Here is a 22,843-nt window from a genome sequence, read left to right on the forward strand (position 1 = left end):
TTGCCTTTCTATGTTCGACAGTGATCAGAGGGCCACTAATAAAACTGAAAAATCATATAAGCAAAGTGTTTGATGAGAGCTCTTGGATTTTGATTTAATCAATAAGCGTCTATTGAACACTTTCTAAGTACAAGGCACTATGCTAAGCAGTGGGAACATTTGGATGATATAAACAAGGTTTCTGTTCTTAGGAAGGTCACAGTCTAGTGACACACAGTGTGGCTATTTCCATCCTGCTGGGACAAATGCTGCCTACAGCAGTACTAACAAAGGAAGAAACAGGACTTGCATGGAAGGAGGAAGGGAAGTAGGGAAATGTATTCCAGGTGGAGACACTGAGGCAAGAAGAGTGCTGGGGGGAACCTGGAGACTTTGTTATGGACACAGGTGGGCAAGAAAAGAATGGGGAGAGCTGAGGCTGAGGGGAAGATGATGCTGTTCTAATCACTTTAAACTTCCCGAAATGAAAATTGGATAACCCATCATAGTTAGTGGTGGCCCATTGCCCTCTGTATCCAGTCTAACATTATCCTCAGAAAGTCCTCAGTGATCTTGCTTGACCTGTGGCTTGGGCTCATCTTTTACTTCCCTCACTGTATCTTCCTCCCACCCTGTCCTACTACCCTAACATCAGCCCTTCCAGTCACAGGAAACTACTTGTAGTTAGTTGAAAGCCCAGATTACTCAGGTGTTGTGTCTTTGTAATGTGTCCGCTTGCAGTGCATGCATGCTTTCATTTCTCTGGTGTGGGGAAGCAGCCACTGCATCTGCCCTGAGTCCTCCTTCAGCTTCTCTGACTTCTGAGCCAGTGGGTTGAATTCTGTTGACAAAGGACACCAGCTTCTCCTGTGAAACATGCACATCATCAACACCATCAATGGTAGAGGCCATACCCAAGATTGTGTGTTCCTACCCTGTCATCTCCCACGCCCCTTCCCTTCCCAACTGCATGCCCTGCAGACTTCAAGCTCCAGCGTCAATTTGAAGACAACAGCCTTGCAGAGACTACTTAAACTGCAATTGCTTGCAGTCAAATCCCTGATTCTGCCTCTCTACTTGAACCCTGACTGATATATCTGAGATGCATCTTCCAGATCCCTTTGATCAAGTAGGTTCGTGTTGCTCCTATGTTTTGCCTTAGTGTTCCACGTAGCTTTTATTGCATTTACCAGCCTATAGTGAAATTACTAATTTTTTCTCTTTCTTACCCACAAAATTGAAGTTTCTTGAAGGCAAATGTATTTTACACTCGGTTAAGTATTCTGGAACTTCAGTGCCTGGCACCTAATGGATGCTCAATGAATACATGCCAAATGAAAGAGATGCTAACAGGACATTTCTCCCTCATGCTTCAGTAGAAGTTTTCAGATGTTAATGAGTGTTGCTTGATATTAAAAATAATGAAAGAATGGATAATTTTAATTTATTCTTTAATCCATATTGCTTCATAGTACTCAGATGTTCCAGACCTCACTTTTCAAAATCAGGGCAAATTTTTTTGCTCACCTTCTAAACTAGCAGGATGCCTACTATGCTAGGCTAACTAGTAACCTTCCCAAAGATATCCAATTCCTGATCCCCAGAATCTGTGAGTATGTTACCTTACATGGCAAAAGGAACTTTATATACACAATTAACTAAAGGATCTTGAGATGGGAGATTATCCTGGATTATGCAGGGGGCCAAATATAATTATAAGGTTTATAAGGGAAGGTAGGAGATCAGAGAGAAAGAGATTTTTGGAGAGGCAACACGCTTGCTTTGAAGATGGAGGTAGGTAGTAGGAGCCAAGGAATGCAACTCTAGAAGCCAAAAAAGGCAAGGAAATGGATTCCCTTCCAGAGCCTCAAGAGGGAGCACAATCCGACCAACACCTGGATTTTGGCCCAGTGAAACTCGTTTTAGACATCTGAACTCCAAAACTATAAGATAAGAAGTTGATGTTGTTTTAAGCCACTACTAAATTTGTGCTAAATGTGCTAGAGTGGAAATAGGAAACTAACATACCTGGATTTCTATAAAACAAAGCAAACCAAACCAAACTATAACCCTCCCCACTCCAAAAAACAAACAAACAGATATAGCAATGAGTATAACGGACCTTATACAAAATTTGAGGCTTGAGATTTCTGTAAAAGATCTGATATTCTGTGATGTTTATATATCAGACATTTTCTTCAAAGTCTGTGAGGCTACCCTCACCTTCACTCAATCTGCATTGTAACCTCCTTCATCACCTCCTGGTTCTCTCTCCACTCTCTCCCTCCCATCTTTTCTCTTCCCTCTAGAGTTCCCTGATTCCCCAGGAACTATGAGCTCTTTTCACTTTGTTTAGTACAGTCAGCTCTCCACAGTTCCCAACGCCAACCTGGATTCCCTTATCTTCCATATGTTCTGAAGACATAAAAGTATCCCTTAAAAAGATCCTACTTTCTTGAGGACTAGTTGTGATTATAAATAGCACATTTCCATTGGCATATGTCTATGTTATTCCCATTATCTTTTGACTTCTCCATGGGAATAGTTAATATGACTTTTGATGCTGTGCAGAATGTACCTTTGCATCATTGGCCATATTCCTATAACACTCACCCCTCATTCCCTGCTCTCTGTAGCCATTGGCCTTCTCAGCTCTTTGTGAGCCATGCATTAGGGCCTTCATTCATGCTCTTCTTATGCCTGAAACACAGTGCCTTCCCCATCACCCAGTCAGTTCCTACCCAACTTCATCACCTCCTGGTCAAGCTCCAACTCAAAATCAGTTTGAAGGGGTTCCACAGAACCCCCTATATGCTTTTGTAGCACTAACCACAATAACTTGGATAATTAGCTAGGATAATAACTAGGATAATTATGGAACAAATTAATAGAAAAAGTGATTTATTTTATTAGTTGCCTATATTCTGATCCCATTGCTAAAATGTCAGCTCTATAAGGCCATGAATCATATCTGCTTGGTCAGCCCTGTATCCACAGGGGCCTGGTACACTACCTTGCACATAATAATATCTAATATATATTTATCACATGGATGAATGAATGAATAAATGAATGAATAAACACATAACCAGGTTTTTTGATACTACGTGGCTAGATATGTCGGTAATAATGTTTAAGGGAAGAGTCAGCCTGAGCTTGATTAGGCACATTGTTGTGGCCCACGGTATAGGGAAATGGGCTACCATTTGTTGCACACCTGCTATGTGATGTGCACTTTGTTATGATTATTTTATTTCGTCTTCACAATAACTCTGGGAAAGAGATGTTTTTGCCCCATTGTGCAGATGAGACACTACCATACACTCTATTAGTTTTGATATCCATGTAGCTGGAGGGGGTGCAAGTAGTCCCTGGTAAGGTCACTATTCCAGAAATGACAACTGGCCTCTAAAATGATGGTGGCACCTGGTCAGGAAAGAAAATATCCTCCTACTGAGATACCTTCTCTAACTCTCAATGTGTTCCCATAGCACACTCTGCCTACTTTCCTCAAACAAAGTAATAATAATAATTGATAAAATTGAGGGGCTACTATATGCCAGACACTATGAAGTGCTTTGCTTGCACAATCCAAATTTATTCTCCCAGATATCTTAATAGGTGGCTATTATTACTGTTTCCATTTTACCCATAAGGAATTTGAGTCTCAGAAAGGTTGGGTAAATCATCACCAACTTAAGGAGAGGGAGGTAGTATATTTGACCTCAGGGACTCCAGACCCAGGGCCCCTAATCACTACACCATTGTATTTGCCTTTTATGGATCTATTTTTCCCACTGAGTATAAACTCTAGTTATACACTGGAATTACTTAGACTGTTTTGTTTTGTTTTAAATGACAAATAGCAGACTTCAATCTAGACAATTTACATCAGAATCTTTGTGCCTGAGGCCTGGGCATCAGTGTTTTTTAAGAACCCAGGTGGATCTAGAGAGAAGACAGTTCTGTAAATCAATTTTGCCCTAGAGATTGGATTTTAGACATTTCTGTATCTCAGCATCTAGCACTGTGTCTGAAATGCGGAGAAAAACTTCATAAAATTTATCTATTATTTATTAACACATATGGAAGACAGGAACTAATCATTTATAAACAAACATTTATTAAGTGTCTAGTGCACTCAAGGCACTGTACTGGGGAATAAGGATATAAATTAAGCATTTCCAGATACATGATTGTAATAAGATATTGCCAGTCAGTCCTTCCATAACAGGGTGAGCAGCAGGGGAAGAGAGTCTATTTCCCTGTAAAAAGAAAAAAGTATCTAAATTCTAAATAGAGTTACTGTTTAGACCAGCATAGTTTGGATTCTAAACACCTGGCAAAGTAAAAACTGGAAGTTTAATATACTTACATTAATTTGTTTACTTTCCAATATATTTTGCTTTCTTTGCAATATCTAAATAGACATTGATGCCAAGTTAATAAATAGTGAATCGTGTCCATGGTATTGAGGCAACAACACCTTACAATAATCACGTGGGTAGACAGGAAGGCACATTTGGTAAAGAATGTGTCACAGTGGTCCTCGCAAGGAAGTGTCACAGTGGTCCTAAAACCTTTCAGCAATCAGTGTGAACCACTACTACAATGTGTCCCTCTTCGAATAACAGTAGAAGAACCTAGGCTTGAATTGAGGAGACATGGGGTTCAATCCTGTCTTCTCTGCTTACTAGCTCAAAGCTTTAAGGAATCCACTTCATTTCAGGTTCTCTTTCTGTGAAATGGGTTAATATTCTCCAAGCAAGCTCAGGATTATTATGAAGCTTTAACAGTATAATTATATATGAACACCTTATAAAATACTGTGTATAAACATAAATCACCGGGTCAGTAAAGGCTACATCTCTAGTCCAGTTATATCCCCTAATTTGGATTCCTGAGTTTGTAGGTTATTCCTGAAAGCCTCTGAGCTGGGAGAGATATTCTCTCCATGCACCTCCACCCCCACCCCTGGCTATTCAAGCTGTGGGGACTAAGAGGATCAATAGCTGGGTGACCTTCCACAGCAGAGCTCCTTCCCTGGACTCTGAACCTTCAATTCACATCTCATTGATTTGGGGTTCATCACTAGGAGTCTTGTTCTGCTTATAGGATCCCCCAGGGAAAACCCAGCATATCATTCTCCTGATAAGTCTTCAGTGAGTCCTGGTTGTTGTCAGCATAAAATTCTAACTCCTGAGCTTGGCAAACCTTCCCTCTCTCAGCCCTGCTTACCTCTCTAACCTCATTATGTCCCTAACCTCCTCTTATTATGTATGCTATTGTCCCAACACAGTGATCTGGAGCGAAGACTTTAGAATCAGGTGGCCTGGACTCCACCACTTGCTAGCTGTTAACTTGCCCTAAGAGAGTAAGTATAGACGACTTAAGTTCACTGTCTAATAGTTAATCATTCGTGAACATTACTAATTTTATTATTGTTCCTGCCCTTACAACCCTCTTCTTCCGCTTTCCCCTTACAATAATAGCATCAAGAGCTCCCATTCATCACAAGCCTACTGATTTCAAAGTACTGCCCCCAGGAATTTTAAACATAGTGTTTTTATGTTTTTCTTATTATTACAACTCTAATATTACCCCGATTTTACAGATGTAAAATGCGAGGCTCAGAATCTAAGTCGAGTGATTTCAGCCTGCTTAATCTGAATGATGTTTTTACTTCACTAATTCCCACTTCATTTGGGGATTCAGCCAATTCTTCACCTCTTCCTGGTGCCCTGCCTTGGCTTCCTAAGACTAGCAGAGGTGTCCTTCTGTGTTTCCAGGAAGAGGCACAATATTACACAGCAGATTTTTACTGCTGCACTCAAATGTTTTGTCCACTAGATAAGAGTGCCTTGAGAAAAGGAATCTTTTTATTCATTTCTGTGCACCTGGTAGAGTGCCTGTTTCAATGAAAGAGTGAACGTAGAGTAAAGCAATGAGACAGCTATTAGGCCTGAGGAGAGGGTTCTGCCAAAGAAGTAGGAATTTGTGAGTAGCCAAAGCCACCCTGAAATGAAAAGGAAGCTTTAGCTCACTTGACGTCAGCTACTGCTTTTGGCCTGATCCCTCTGGGCTAGGACCTAAGGCCTGCAATTGCCATCTGGGATCAAGAAGAAATCTTACGTGTTTCCAAATATCCATTTACCATTTTGAATATTATATTCCCTTTAATAAATCAGCAACTGTCTTTCAAAAAGTATGCAAAGTGAGATTTCTCAAACATTTGAAAAATTACTTGTTATCTTAACAAAACTCTTGCTATATGGGCAAAGAAAAAACTTCAGTGTTTTTCAGAGTAAATAATAGTCCTGCAAGGTTAATTCTTCAGTGGTTCTAGCTGATCACAATGATTTATATCTTTAATTCGTGAATCCATAATTAAAACAATTTTATTTAATTATCTTCTAGACTAGTGTTTATCATCCAACATGCCACATCTCTACATTTACTTTCTGTATTATGTGAAAGTGACCATTATTATTTTTATTTCATTTGATTGAATAGTCCCAAGCATTCACATGAATGGAGGTTGATGGGAGCCATTACTAGAACCTCAGCTGGGTCCGTTGTCCAGAACAGCTACCCATGGCTTCTCTATGTGACCTGGGCTTTTTCACAGCTCCGGGAGTGAGACTCCTATGAGAATAGAAGGAAGCTGTATCACTTTTTTATGACCTATCCTTAGAAGTCACAAAATGCCGCTTCTGCTGTAGCCATAAGCAACCCAGATGCTTGGGGAAGGAACTTAGAACCCATCATTCAGTAGAAGAGGTGTCATAGTAAGTCTGTAAGAAGAGCATGGAGGATTGGGGATAACGTTGCACCCATTTTGGGAGAATGCCATCTGCCACAGTCCCAGTTTGTAGCCTTGCAGAGTTAAGAAAGCCGACTGCTACCAAATGGAAAGCATTACAAGCAGAGGCTTAGGAGATAAAATCAGTGCTACTATCATATAAAAGCAGAAAGCTTCTGTTGCAGATGGAATTTGCCATTTTCTCAAATTTCCTCACAGCAGGAGCCATCTAAAAAGATAACACAGAAGCCTGTAGGAAAAAGATCAGAATTTTCACATGTAAAAAGCATGTCTTCACAAGATCTTCAGCTGTTGTTTCTTATGTGTGGAAATGACTGGAAACAAACAGACGGCAGACCTGCAAATTTGAATAGAATAAATTGGTCAAAGGAGCCCCAAGCCTGGCCTGTAAAAACTTTTAAGTGCTAGAGTAATCTCAGTGCACTCAAACTCCCACCAAAATAAGCGGACTTCAAAAGCTGGGCAAATTCCCAGAAGTGCATCCATCATAATCCTCCCCTTGGAGAGGAAAGATCCAGGTCCACAGAGGACAATGGACTCCCAGAAAGCAGAATCAAAGCAGGAGTTTCCAGATGGCCTAGCCAATGAGCTTACTCCTGAGCTAGGGCCCAGAGTCCTCACCATGTCTGCCAGGCAGAATTTGATGATAGCTATGGACAGATGACCCCCACATTTCCCACCCTTCCTTTTTCTGAATGGTAGTTTCTTACTACATTTACCTGTTCCTTCTCCACTGTTGTATATTGAAGGGTTAGAGGCAGATGACATCCTTTCTGTCCGCCTGGAATGTGGTCACTCTACTGTGAAGAAAAGAGCCACAGTGTGAAACCACCATGAGAAGCAAAAAGATAAAAAGGAGCCTGAGCCCTAGTGGGTCATTAAAGCAGTGCATTAACTCTGCATTCTCAACTCCTCAACTTCTTGTTAGATAAGGAAAATTTACATTCCTTTTTTTAGCTACCATTTTTAATCTCTGTTACTTGCAGTCTACCATAATTAGACTGGTCCAATGCAATCCTGACTGGTACAGTATTGTATTCTATTCTCGTAATCAAGTCCTGTACCATACTTTATTGGTACAATCATAAGACTTGCCCTTATTTTATGTACCAAAAACAAAAGAAAAAAGTACTCTGCCAAATAGAGCTGTAAGATGGTATTGATTGTAAGACACATACCTATTGCAATGATGTTAAGTGTGACCTGATTAAATACATTATGTAGAGTTAGAGTTTGATCCATTTGCTTAAAAATAAAATAGTCACATATATTGGCATAAACATAGAACATTTGGGAAAGATACAAAAAGCCATTAATGGTGATGACCTCTGGGGAGAAGAAATGAAGGGTATAGAGTAGGAAAGTCAATTTTTGCATTTTGCTTTCTGTAATTCTAAGCATGTATTATTTTTATGAGTAATCTCAGCCAGAAGGAGAGCACTGTGAGGGTGAACGTTTAACTTTATCCACTACTGTTGCCCCAAGTGCTAGAACAGTGCCTGTCATTTAACAGGCACTCAAATATATGTTGATGTCAAAACCAGATAAATGATTTTTTAAATAAGTCAGTGTCATTGAAAAGGAAATAAAGAAATTGCTATGGCATGAATGTTAGTGTTTCCCCCAAAATTCATATGTTAAATCCTAACCCCCAGTGTGAAGGTGTTAGGAGGTAGAGCCTTTGGAGGTTAGGAGGCCGTGACAGCCGAGCCCTTTCAGAAGAGACCCCACAGAACTCCCCAGCCCCTGCCACCATGTGAAGAAGATCCAACAGAAGTCTGCTACCTGGAAGAGGGAACTCAAGACCATGCTGGCTCCCTGACACCAGACTTCCAACCTCCAGAACTATGAGAAATACATGTCTTTTGCTTACAAGCCACCCAGTCTGTGGCACTTTGTTATAGTATCCTGAACAGAGACAGAAATCATCTGTTTTCTCATCATTAGTCTACAAGCTTGATGAGGGCCGTGTCCTATTAGTCATCGAACATCCAGCACTTTGCACAATGCCATATTAGGAACTAGATAAATATTTTAGGAACTAGGTAAATATTAGGTCCATATTAGGGACTAGATAAATATTTTAGGAATTAAAAAATGTTAGGCAGAGGCATTTAAGCTCCTTACGTTGAGGATTCAGTAGTGATATAGAGCAGGGGCATGATTTCATCAAGCTATCAGAAAAAAATCTGTTTGATGGCCATCTGCGGGAGGTGGGAGAGGGGAGAAGTACAGTCAGGAAAGTGAGCCGCACTGACACGGAGCTACCACAGGCGAAGTCATGTGAGGGCTTCTGTCCAGACTGACACGGGGAACGAGAGGTGGAACTTTGCATTTTCCTCGCACTTTTAATATTTCAAAATACAATATTACACTTATCACAAAAGGCAATATCCCTCTTTAGTCTCCCAACCCAGTGAGAATAAGGTAAGATGCACAAAGCGCAGCTTCAAAAAATTCAGCCAGCCTCCTTCAGCCTCCCGATACTCAGTTGCAGAGCTGGAGTAGCATTCAGCAGTTTTGTTTCTAATGCTCTGGTTTCCCTAGACTCTGCTGATTCCTTTTCAAGAAAACCTTCTCTCTGTCCCTCTCCCCTCACCACCTCACCATGACACAGAGAAAAAATTGAGAACTACAAATCTATAGCTTGGAAAGAGAATGGTAAGAAATACTCTTTCTGGAGATCCTTCGTCAAAGAACATGGGAACCAAAATTCTATAATCATATATTGATTGAAATTGGACCACCCCTTAGAAATACGTTTTTGAGGACAGAAGCACTAAGCTATCCTACAATTTAATTCCTGATATCCTGGGGTCCTATTTCTTTACAGCTTGATTTCAGTTAATGCCTTTCTCCCTTTTATTCTCCCTTTCACCATCTATAGATATGGAATATGTTCCAGAATAAATTCCTTCACCAACTGTCAACTACAGAGGAAGGTGTTCCATTAAGGGGTTATAACTGTAGCCAAGAAGAGCAAAAAATAAAGAGAGTGGGCAAATGGAGGAAAAGCCCCAAGTAAAAGGAGTTATCTGGACCAACAGTGGCTAATGAACATGATGTGTTTTGCAATAAATAAGCTAGAAAAGGCTGCTTCACATTGTTATTTAAGAAGACACAGAGACTATAAGTCAATAAGGTCTAACATACATGTGATATTAATTACCTAAGTTATTGTATAACATATTGAAATTTGGGAGTATTTTAGGTCCTTCCTTGCTCGTAAAATGTCCATCACTTTACAGATGTGTTTAGAAAAAAATTCATAAACTAACTCCAAAAATGTAATATTCTCTACTTCAGAAAAGTTTAAAATAAGCACAGTCATGCATTCAGAGGATATTACAGGTATTTCAAACACTTAAGTCTTTACCAAATGAAATAGTTTTAAAAAATACTATTCTCTCAGTCAATCAGAGAAAAACATGTATAATATGATCTCACTGATAGGAGGAATTCTTAATCTCAGGAAACAAACTGAGGGTTGCTGGAGTGGTGGGGGGTGGGAGGCATGGGGTGGCTGGGTGATAGACACTGGGGAGGGTATGTGCTATGGTGAGCACTGTGAATTGTGTAAGACTGATGAATCACAGATCTGTACCTCTGAAACAAATAATACATTATATGTTAAAAAAAAAAGAAGAAGAAGATAGTAGGAAGGGAAAAATGAAGGGGGAGAAACTGGAGGGGGAGACGAACCATGAGACACTATGGACTCTGAGAAACAAACTGAGGGTTCTAGAGGAGAGGGGGGTGGGGGGATGGGTCAGCCTGGTGATGGGTATTAAAGAGGGCACGTTCTGCATGGAGCACTGGGTGTTATATGCAAACAATGAATCATGGAACACTACATCAAAAACTAATGATGTAATGTGTGGTGATTAACATAACAATAAAAAATTAAATTTAAAAAAAACTAATGATGTAATGTGTGGTGATTAACATAACATAATAAAATAAAAAAATTAAAAAATAAAAGTTCTTTACAACTTTTTATTTTGTTAAGCCACAATTACAAAATAACAGACACATGCTTGGCTCTGCAGTTTCCATAGGTTTCCCATAGCTCCTCCCCAGAGTGTGCTTCTGTGTCTAAACTGATCACAGTAAACTTTTATGGGGCTCTTCTGTTGAAAGAAGAGAGGAAAGAAAGAAAGAAAGAAAGAAAGAAAGAAAGAAAGAAGAAAGAAAGAAAGAAAGAAAGAAAGAAAGAAAGAAAGAAAGAAGAAAGAAAGAAAGAAAAAGAAAGAAAGAAAGAAAGAAAGAAAGAAAGAAAGAAAGAAAGAAAGAAAGAAAAAGAAAGAAAGAAAGAAAGAAAGAAAGAAAGAAAGAAAGAAAGAAAGAAAGAAAGAAAGAAAAACAAACAAACAAGCCCTAAATGGAGTCATTTGCCCCCCAGGACGGCAAAACAAAAATTAGAGTTTCAACCTATTTTAGGAATGTGATCTTTTAACAGTCAATCTGAAATTTCCTGATCAGTGCTAGTGAAGTAATCTGCATGATAAAAAATAAAAACTCTGTCAAAACCACAATGAAATATCACCTCACACCTGTCAGAATGGCTCACATCAAAAAGACAAGAAATAACAAGTGTTGGAGAAATGTGGAGAAAAAGGAACCCTCATGTACTGCTGGTGAGTATGCAAACTGGTGCAGCCACTGTGGAAAATGGTATGGAGGTTTCCCCAAAAAGTTAAACATAGAAACACCATATGATCCAGTAATTCCAGTTCTGAATATTTACCTGAAGAAAACAAAAGAGAAAAAAAAAAACAACACTAATTCAAAAAGATATATGCTCCCATATCTTTACAGCATTATTTACAATGGCCAAGCTATGGAAGCAATCCCAGTGTCCATCAATAGATGAATTGATTTAAGATGTGGGGAATATATATATATATATATATATATATATATATATATATATATGGAATATTAGTCATAAAAAGAATGATATATTGCCATTTGCTACAACATGGATGAACCTAGAGAGTATGATGCTATGTGAAACAAGTCAGACAGAAAAAGACAAATACCATATGATTTCATTTATGTGTGGAATCCAAAAAACAAATAATGAACAAACAAAGCAGAAATAGACACATAAATACAGAAAACTGATGGTTACCAGACGGGAGTGGGTGGGAGGATGGGCAAAATGGGCAAAGTGGGGTGAGAGGCACATTGTTCCAGTTACGGAATAAATAAATCACAGGGATTAAAGTTACAGCACAGGGAATATAGTCTATGCTGTTCTACTAGCTTTGTATGGTGACAGGTAGCTACATTTGTAGTGAGCATAGCATAAACCATAGACTTGTTGAAACACTATGTTGTACACCTGAAACTAATGTAACATTCTGTGTCAACTGTACTCCAATTTAAAAAAAAGAAAGAAAGAAAAGCCAGCCTTTCCCTTCCCTGCAAAAAGATGTAGCAATCCAATAATCCTTTCTTTTCCTTTGCTAATAACTTCCTTTCTCCACCTTCTTTCCTATAAAAAACTCATTTTGTACAGTTCCTCGGAGCATCTCTCTACTTGCTGGATGGCGAGCTGCCTAATTCACGAATTGCTTAAGAAAGCCAATTAGATCTTCAAATTTACTACTTGAATTTTTTTTTAACACTTCCTAAGAGCCAAGCACTTTGTATGTGTTATATTATTTCGTCTACGTAATAGCCCTCTGAAGGTAAGGGGTTTTTATTCCTTTTTCATAGATAAAGAAACCAAGGCACAAGGACAGTAATTTGCCCAAGGACACAGAACTGAGGATTCAAACCCAGATTTTCTGACTCTAACCTACCCAACTGTTGGTTGTTAAGCTCTGCAACTTCTAATCTTTTTAGGCTCATAACATGAGGGTATCACACTTTGGTTACAGGACCTTATATTCATGCAAACATCCTGATTATTACAAACCTTTATACATATGTTACCTTCACAACAACTTTATTTGTTGTAGGAAGGTTATATCCCTATTTAAAATTTTTAAAAATTAGGTTGAGTACCTTCCTTAATCAAGACAAACAGACCGAGCTAGTTTCAGGTATATGGAGAAGTGTGAGCCTGGGGCATCAGAAGGACACCCAGATTCTTTTCCAAAACCAAGCCCAAATACAGTCCCTGCAATTCTTTCATTTGTCATTAAGTTAATGTTACAGGATTTCTTTTCTTTTAGTGCCCATGGTTCTTGGTCACACCACTTCAAAGAATAGAGGTAGAACAGATGGAGAGTGGTGGGCAGCAAAGTTTACTGAGCGATAATAAAGTTTATTGAGTGATAGTCCAAAGCTCCCGAAGAGGGAGGGAACCCAAGAGTGTTGCCCCCAGAGTTTCTAAGTCTAGGGGGTTCTGTGGGCTTGTTGGTGAGCTGTTTTAATCTGATTAACCCTCCATGAGCCTGTCATCCGATCAGGTTTTTGTCATCTACCTATCATGTGGGAAAGGGTGGAGGGCTCCTTCCAGGGTGGTATAAAATCATTTTAAGGGTGGTTACCTCTTAGGGTGGGGGCCCCTTGTCCCTGCCTGCCTTTCTACCAACTATCCTTCATCATTAATACTTATCAAGTGCTGTCTGCCAAGCAGTGCTAGGGGTACAGTAGTAAGCTCATGGGGTTTACTATTTACCGGCAAGGCAATCTTAAACATATAAATGTACAAATTAGTGTCCAATTATAAATTGTTATGCACGCTATGAAAGGAAATATAATAGGCTCTGAGATCATGTCATAAAAAGACCTAATATAAAGTAGAGATTTGGGAGGCTTCTTTCTGCTGAGATGTGGGGTTATGTAGGAATGTAGCAGTGGAAGAGTTGGAGATCATTCAGGTAGAGGAGACACCATGTGTGAAGGCACAGAGGCAGTAAGGAGTCCTTAAAAACAGGTGGGATGGATGGAACATAGTGGGGGAGGGGATGGGGTCTGGGTGGGGTGTGTTGCTCAGGATGATACTGGAATGGTTGACAGGAGTGCAGGCTGTACCAAGAATTTTGGGTTTTATTTCAAGTCCCATGGGAAACCAATGAAGAGTTTTAGGCAGGAAAATGATGTCCAATTTGAAGTTTTAAAAAAGATCATTTGGGCTGCTTTGTTAAGAAAGGATTAGAGGTGGGAAAGTTTAGAAGCAGGGAGACCAGTTGGGTTGTTGCACAAGCCCAAGAAAGAAGTGGTAGTGAACTGTACCAAGATAGACTATACCACACCATGATGTGCAGCACAAACCATCCCTTCATCAGACCCAAGTGTTCCAAGACCACAGATTAACTGATATAACAGTAACTCTGAACAGACCCATGTGTTCTATTTAAAAAAAAAAAAAAAAACAGGCCCAAATTGGAGTCACTCATAGTAAGCGCCACCAAAATTTAATACCTATCCTAACTGCAATTTCAGCCTCTCCCAGGAGTGGAATTTTAAACCCATCAGTGGAATTTTTCTGACCAGCGCTAGTTAGGTAATCTGCACGGTAAGACCCCCTGTCTTCCTGTAAGGGAAGGTAACCTTGCCTGAAACAATCCTTTCTTTTCATTTGGTAATAACCTCTGTGTCCCACCCCATTTCTGCCTACAAAATCCTTCCATTTTGTACAGCTCCTCCCAGTGCCCCTCCGTTTACTAGAAGCAATGATGTCCATGAACTGTTGAATAAAGCCAATTAGATCTTCAAATTTACTCAGTTGAATTTTGTTCTTTAACAGATTCCAAGACCAGCATCTCTTGCCAAGTTCACAAATTCTGACCAAGACCTTGCCTGCTTTCTTCTGCCTTAAAACCTCCCTTTGATAACCCCAGTCCCCAGAATGTGTAAGTACCTTTCCCAGTAACCCCTTTTAAGACACTATCAAAGTTTGCCAGGGCAGTTCTCTCTCAGCTTTCTATGTTCTGCCTGTTACCTTCTGGTCTCTGTACCTGGCAGCTTTGAGAGTCACTTAGACTACGGTGGTACCAGGCAAAAAAAAAAAAAAAAAAGTGGATGCAGTCAATGTATATTTTGGATATAGATGCCATAGGTCTTGAAAATTGGATATAAAGGATAAGAGGAACAAGATGATAAGGATTAGTCCCAAAGTTCTGTTATTTTATTTCAACTCCAAGGAGATAAAGCCCGAGGAACTGATGTGAAGTACTTGGCGTGGTTCTTGGCATATATTAAGCAATAAATGTTACCTACTGTACAGAAGATTATTCACAAGCACAAATTCTAATATGCAAGACATTTAGTTTTTCTATATTAACTGTATTTTTCCACAACAACTTAATTTTTGTCACAAGCCCCTTTTCTGCCCAGTGACAGAAACCTTCTCAGTCAGTTCAGTTGTTGTCCCCCCGTCCATCCTGCAGACAGGATGTTAAAGGGCTCAGGTAGCTCCAAGCCAGCAGGTGCTCTGGTGACAAGAAAGTGGATATAGCTGGTCCTTGCTCAGCATCCCCACACTGCTGACACTACCTCATGTCTGTCAGGAATTCTGTCATTCAACATTAGTTCATCCCTGGGCCCTGTTCATTCTCACCTCAAGACCTCATGACGCTCAGCTGTCTCAGCCACTCAGGCCTCCCTGACACATGACAAAACCTGTTCCTTTTTCTAAACACCAACTGTGGGACATTAGATGGGGCTGCCTAAGGCACTTTGCCTTTTATATTCTACTGTGGGACATTAGATGGGGCTGCCTAAGGCACTTTGCCTTTTATATTCACTTCATGCCGGACCTGGAAAGCTCTGGGGTCTTATCAGCTTCCCGGTGCTTCCCTGCATCTATAAGGATGGGCAGGAGGCTCAGGTCCTTTCTTCCCCAGATCTGTGGATCCCTGGAGTGCATTCATCCCTCTCTCCCATCAAGAGAATTTAAGGGAAGGGTGGCCAGAACCACACTTTCCAGTTCTGTCTGTGAGGAGACAAGCCCACCTGGCTAGGCGGGTGAGATAAAATGGTGTTCTTTCCAATCTTTTGTTTATGCCCAGAACTTACAATTTAATCATTATGGAGGCCAAGAAGCCCACTATTTGCTGTCTGCCAGCTGGAGAACCAGGACTGAGAGCCAGAAGCTCCAATGTTTGAGGACAGGACTTGGACGTCCCAGCTGAAAAAGAGAGAGAGCAGATTTACCCTTCCTCCATGTTTTTGTTCTATTCAGGCCCTCAATGGATTGGATGATGGCCAGCCTCTTTGGTGAGGGGGATCTTTTTTTTTTAATTATGTTATGTTAGTCACCATACAGTACTTCATTAGTTTTTGATGTAGTGTTCCATGATTCATTGTTTATGTATAACACCCTGTGCTCCTTGCAATACGTGCCCTCCTTGAGGGGGATCTTTACTCACTGGAATACAATTCATCCCAAAACCTTCATTCCTACCACACCAGGTCTCCACTTTACTGGGACATTCAGACTCTTGAGCCCATCCCCTCACATCTTCATTTCTTTCTTTGTACAGGCTAGGACTCTTGTCTTTCACTTCAGCAACCTTCCTAACAAAAGACACAATTCCACCACCCTTCTTCTGTTGGACCCATCTAAGAAAACAAATCTTGGATCAATTCACCCGTTATGTAACTGAATGAATGTGAATTCGCTCCTCGGTGAGACACAGATAGAAACTATACCAGGTGGAATTGTCAGCCAAAGCAAAATTGATTAGATGCAATGAGGAACCATGGGTAATAACTTCCAAAGCTGTGACTCCCTGAGTGCAGTTGAGTGGGCTTCTTTTATTTAGGGTTAGGATAAATACTCAGAAAGGGGAGTTTTGTCAACACATGTAAATGTGGGTATAAGGTCATACATGCATACTTAGGAAACATGCCTATACATGCATCGTATGTTATGTCATTAACAAGGAGGTTTGTGCTCCTCTTTAGGCAGAGATTTTAACATTATAATGGGGTAGATTTAACCGTCAGACACTCCATAATCCATCTGTGCAGGTGTGAGTCTGTGGTCGAGCTCAAACTGGTCTAGCCACTGGAGCTCTCCCTGTTGTTCGCCTCTAAAAGATAAGGTTAACATTCCTGTGAAGAAGAAGAGGGGGGTGGGGGTCAGTGGGGTTCTTCCTGGTGATAATTTTAACCTCATTAACCCTGTGGGGCACAGTTTCAGTTGTATCCCCTTTCTAGATCCTAGATCCTAGATTGACATTACTCCTGGAGGAAAATCACACAAGCACCCAGAAGGTGCTACTGCATATGAACAAATTATGTTCTAATAGAAATTCATGCTCCTCAAACCCAACTAGTCCCTGGAGCCCCAGGGAAGCCATGTGGCTAGTTCCTACCTTTAACACTTTCCCAAAGTTTCTTCCTATACCACTTGCCCACTTGTTCTCAACAGATGACTTTGCTCCCTATATCATAGAAAAAATAGATGCTATCATCCAAGAAACTGCTCAATTCCATGCTCCAGACCCATAAACATTTGCTTCTATTCCCTTTCTTACCCCCAATCTATTTGGTTTGGAATCTATTTGATTCCAAAACTCCTGTGTTCTGTTTCTATCGGAGGGAGGGGGTAGCAGAGGTGGCAGAAGAGAAGAAAAAGCAAGATGGTTATTTCTAATCTGTAGCCAAGCATAAATATAAAACAAAATTTGTGTTCATATTTAATGCAAAGTTTTGCATTTATTTATTTTGTTTTAAAAGCTTTAATATAAAATCATATCCTATCAAGCTCTATTAAAATATGTAGGTTTCTACACTATATTGTATACTTGAAACTAATATAGCACTGAATGTTAGCTACATCAGGATTAAAAAAAAAAACCTTAATAATAAAATTTTTTAAAAGATAAAATCATTTCGTCTTCCTTGAGAGGATATCGTAAGATCTTAGGAAAGTTACAGGTCAAACTTGAAAACTAAAACTTACCCTAGGGAGTTGTGCAGTGGTTGTATGTGTGCACATGAAGCAGATGTCAGCTGGTCAACTGCCCTCAAGCTATTTTTAGTTCCAAGGTAGAAGCCTATTACACCAGGTATCAACTGTGTAGGATTTGGATGAGGATTTCGGGTGTCCCTGGCACATCCTGTCAGGCTTTGCCTTCCATTTCAGCTTTTTCCCAACTCTTTGCTTTCTCTTAAGCTCATAAAAAATCTTTCATGCTTATGTTTAATAGCTCCTTGTATGCAGTTTTCTGAGGTGATCACATATGAATCACTTTTTATCTCTTGTACCGCCATCAGCTTCAAGCTGTAGACATAAGATAATTTAACTCAATCACTATGTTCAAAGTAGGGGGGAAAAAAATCAGAAAAGAAGCTTAGCTGCAAACTTGGAGGAGTTTTTAGATCACACGTGTGATATTTTATGACTCACTCATATTTTTTACAGTACAAAATTTATCTTCTCAACCAAGAAAAGGGATTCATTTCTAAACATTCACCATGGGTTATTGCAGATCTATGTATCGCTAACATGAAAAATCTGGCAGTGTTTTCTAAGGTCAGCTTCAGTATCTCTCACATGTTCACATTTTTACTGACTTTTTCTCATTCCCAAAATTCTTTCCATCTATTCATTTCCCTTCAATATGTACACAATCTGTTTTATGTTCAAGGCCATGTTCAAGGCCACATTCTATAAAAAAGAGTGTTAAAAAAAAAAACCAGAAGTAATGGCTCAGATGGTTCTTCCACACCTGGTCATGGAAAGATCCCAGAACTCCATGCACAGACTAGACTCCTTAGGTTAATACCACTGCACCGTCCCTAGTGCCTCTCCATGTCCAGAGGCCTTATGTGCAATATCCCATTTTAGGACAACAGTGTGAGATACACTGAAATGAATGAGAACTCTGATGTCTAGAGAATCTAAATGACTTGTGCATGATCAAGTACATAGCCAGTGGAGAGAGTTAAGTCTATTAAAGGAATATGTCTCCAATTTGAACTTTATTGTATTGTTATTTTTCATTGTGCTAGTGTCTTGCTTATGAGGCTGTCAACTGATAAAGAGGCAATGTCCTAGACTCTGAACTCCCAATGGAATATCTAGAAAAGGTCTATCATCTCTTTTTGTAATCTAGACAGTCATCAATTTTGAGTTAGAGAGAAGTTTTACTTTGATATCCTTAGCCTTCTAGTGCAACTCTAATGGGGAACAGAAGTATATTAAGTACCTGCAGCCACTCTGCCTTTAGTCTATGTAATACAGCCAGACATGCATTAGAACCAAAGATCTGAGGACCAAGGAAGGTCAGAAAGTAGAAATAGTACAAACCAAGATTTATTGTATACTTATCTGATGCTTTCACTTTCCCCAGCATTTTTTTCCCAGAAATCAACACAAACTATCTGATATTTTTTTACTTCCCACAGAAGAGTGATACCAAGGACAGAGTCAGAGGGCCACAGATTATAAATCTGTATTAAGGTCATCTAAGGAGATGATGACCTCTAGTAATTTCCCCATTACAAAAGATTATCCTAATTATATGCCTAATAGTCAAAGTCATGAGAGATTTCCCCACATATACCAAGCACTTTGGCCTACTAACATATATTCAATTTAAGGGAAGACAAAGAATTTATTAATAATAAGATAATAAATTATAATATACTTGACTAGAGACTCTTCTTTTTACAGTGAAATTATGTCCGTTTCATTTATAGCAATAGAAGTACCATAGATTTGGCATTTAGCTCATTCTTCTGCATGGAAGAGCAAAGAGGGTGACCTTCTTGCAGCCAAGCTGACTCTGAAAGGAGAGTTTAAGGAGCTAAACCCCAGCGGGTTCAGCTCCTTACCCCAAATGCTACTGGGACTTCATCTCTCACTCACTTTCTGGGCTTTGCTAAAGGTACAGACTCCCTGCCTCTTCATACTTTCGTTCCTGGTGGCTGCCCCACCATCACCACAGTGCCAACGACTACCACCAATGCCTGTAATCTGACACAAGAGTACAGGCAGTTTTGTCCATAACTCACACATACTACTATCAAAAAAAATTACCTGCCCTTTTTTGGAGTCATGGCTTCATCTTTTTAGAAGGAGAACACATTTTCTAAACAGTATGGTGAAAGATTTGTACCTGTGGGCCAGATGAATAAGGCACAATTTAAACCTGAATGAAGAGCCAACATATCCTAGAATCCTAGTCACCTCTTTAATTTCAACAGTTTGCTCAGCAATTTCCCATAGTAGTAGTGATCTTCCCAAAGTCATTCTCTCAGGCCACGTTATTACAAGGTCAAATATGAAGGCATTTACAGAAACAGTAGTGTCCTTTGAAGATGGCACCAAGGAGGTAAACACTGATGCTGTCATCTTTGCCACTAGTTAGTCCTTCTGTTTACCCTTCCTTGAGGAAGCCATCCTCAAAATCCACAGCAACAATCAGATCTCCCTCTACAAATATGTTGATCTCCCCTCCACAATTTAAAAGCCAACACTGTCATTATTGGCCTCCTTCAACTTCTGGGAGACATCATGCCAATTACAGAGTTGCAAGTACACAGGGTTACCAGGGTTTCCAAGGGTGAGGAGAAGGGTGATGGGTTGGAGAACTCGAGAGCACAGCCTCCTGGCCACAACTGTGCCTGGGTTTCTTTATCAGTGCTGCCTAATCTCTTGGTTTGAGCCTCCAAAATTCAGATGACCTCACTGCTTTGCTTCCTGGTGCCCCTTCTTCCAAAGTTAACCTAAACCATTTAAAACATAACTCAGGTGGATCCATAATGATCCTTTACTAAGCAAAGTACATTTAACATGTATAAGTTCAGTTGACTGAAGCTTCCAAACAGGCTTGAGCAATTTCTACAGTTCATCAAGTATCACTCAATTTTTAATTCATACTCTATACCTTAAGTGCCAGATCCAGCCAATATAGGTAAAACCTCATCTAGTCCAAAACGTCTCATGTTCAGTTATACATTTGAGGCTATATACAGTTATTTTACAACTCATAATCCCATTTCTACACCCTCATGCCCTCAGTTTGGGCTTCTCATTCTCACTAAGACATTCCAAATTTCATCTGTCTGAACTCTTCTATAGAACTAGAGGTCCAGGTCCTGTCTTTGACATCCAGCTGAAACAGAACAGGGACTGGATTCAGGTTCCCTTGACCTTAACCACCAAATCCAGCATTCCTTGATAGCTAAAACTCTATGCCCACTGAGTAGCATATCTTGCAGGAATGCAGAGGCAGAAATGTTTACCCAAAAAAGGACTTGACTACAAAGACTGGCAAAAACCAGACCAAACCAGTCTGCGCCAACTTTCACCCCAGCACTGAACTTTCACCCTTTCTCCCTCATTATACTATTAAAAATCATGCCCAAGGATGGAGATTTAACCTGCTAACTAGACATGCAACCCATGAGGAAGCATGACCTTTAAGTGCACAGGTGCCAATAAATCTCTGCCTCTACATGCTTAATCCACCACCCTTTTCCTACCAAGTCCTCTTTAAAGCTCTCCCAACCTCTCCCTGGGGAGCCAGCCTGAAGGACTGTATCTTTTAAGATTATTTCCATTATTTAAATGTTTTTCAAATATGTATTCAAATTAAATGATTAGATAAATGAAGTTTGAAAGATGAAGATAGGACTTTGCAGAAGTCACAGCCCAACTGTTGGAAGAGATTAAACATCCATAACATGAGCACTACTCTACATCTGACACACTTAACTCTGCTCACCACAAACTCCTGTCACTCCTCTCTATCACTCTTTTTGGTGTCCTATATCAAATGACACTTTTATTGACTACTTTTTGTTTCAAGGTCCTATGCTAGGCATGGGGATATCACCAAGAGTGTAACATGTATTCTCTTTCTTTGAAGAGTTTAAAGGGTAATTGGAAAGACAAGGCAAACAGGAAATTAAATAATAATGCAAGAGATAATAATAACAGTGCAAAATAACAAGCAAGGCAGAACATGAAAAGTTGCCATGAGTTAAGGAAAGAGTTAGAGAGAGCCCTGGTACTTCTAAAAACCTGTTTTATGCCAGGCTCTGTACTGGGTAGTTTTATAGTTTAAGCTTTCTAGATGGCAACATTATAGAATTAATGCTGTTTCCCTGAGTTTTGTCTATTTGAGCCTTCAGAATCTTGATTAAAATAGAAAATAGTCATGTAATATAGGAATTTACTACTATAACATAATTCTATCAAGTTGCTAATATTAATCTCCCCATTCTATGAAAGAAAAACTTAAAACTCATAAACATTAAGTAACTTACCCAAGGTCAAATATCCAATAGATAGAAAAAGCAATTTTTTTATTCTAGACTTTATGCAAGTTACACAAGAATTTGAGAGGATCTCAAACCCACACTCTGGAATAAGAACCAGATGGCCTTCCCTGTAGCTAAGTTAAGCATAAATATAAGTAGCACTACCCTAAAAGACATGAAGCAGGGTGTTTATATGAATGTGCAGTTGCTCCCTACTAAGGACCTGGCCAAAGTAGCCAGGACCTGTAGCTTGTGTAACCAAGGCTACCAAATCTAGTGTGGTCTGGTCAAGTTTATATGCTGGACTTTTCTGATCCTTCAACTCAGCAGTTCTCATGCCTGGGGAAGGTTTTTGCTTTCTTCCTTTCAGAGCTAGTGAGTGAAGTGAGGTATTACAAGGGAAGTGATTAATTCTTGGACTTTGCCCTTCATTTCTGATCCAGTAGGCTTGGGAGGAAGCCTGGTCATGGTAATCTGTTTTATGTTGATTCATAATCCATTCAAGTTCATCTTGGTGTTCACTGATGTTTAAGAATCTTTAATCCTCAAATGCATGTGTCAGGGCAAAACAGATTAGGTTTGGCTTCGGTGTAAGTGATTAAATAAAGGCCACTTTCAGTGATTCACCACTTGATTTCTCAAACTACTTGCTTACTTCTACTAAGAGCTACAACATGCACTGTCTTAACCTAAGAAAGCTTCTCTTAAACAGAATATATTTTTGTGCCTATATTTTCCTTACCAGCTGTGCTTTCTTCCAGAATGATCATGCTTTGCTGCTAAATGAGTATGTGTGCAAAAATACTCTCTGCCAAGTTTCATATACATCAGCTAATTTATTCCTGTGACCACCTTCTGCAG

The 22,843-nt window shown here is 39.7% G+C and overlaps 1 long non-coding RNA gene across 1 annotated transcript; it reads right to left on the reverse strand.

Annotated features, from left to right (window-relative positions):
• Window positions 1–6,359: 6,359 nt before the first annotated feature.
• LOC118528237 (uncharacterized) lies at window positions 6,360–15,873 on the reverse strand. The gene is made up of 3 exons (XR_004913525.2): window positions 15,779–15,873; window positions 7,522–7,602; window positions 6,360–6,624 (listed from the first exon to the last, which is right to left on the reverse strand). It is a non-coding gene; the product is annotated as an uncharacterized LOC118528237 (long non-coding RNA).
• Window positions 15,874–22,843: the final 6,970 nt, after the last annotated feature.

This window comes from Halichoerus grypus, chromosome 7, assembly GCF_964656455.1.
Source record: "Halichoerus grypus chromosome 7, mHalGry1.hap1.1, whole genome shotgun sequence".
In the NCBI taxonomy this organism is placed as follows: Eukaryota; Metazoa; Chordata; class Mammalia; order Carnivora; family Phocidae; genus Halichoerus; species Halichoerus grypus.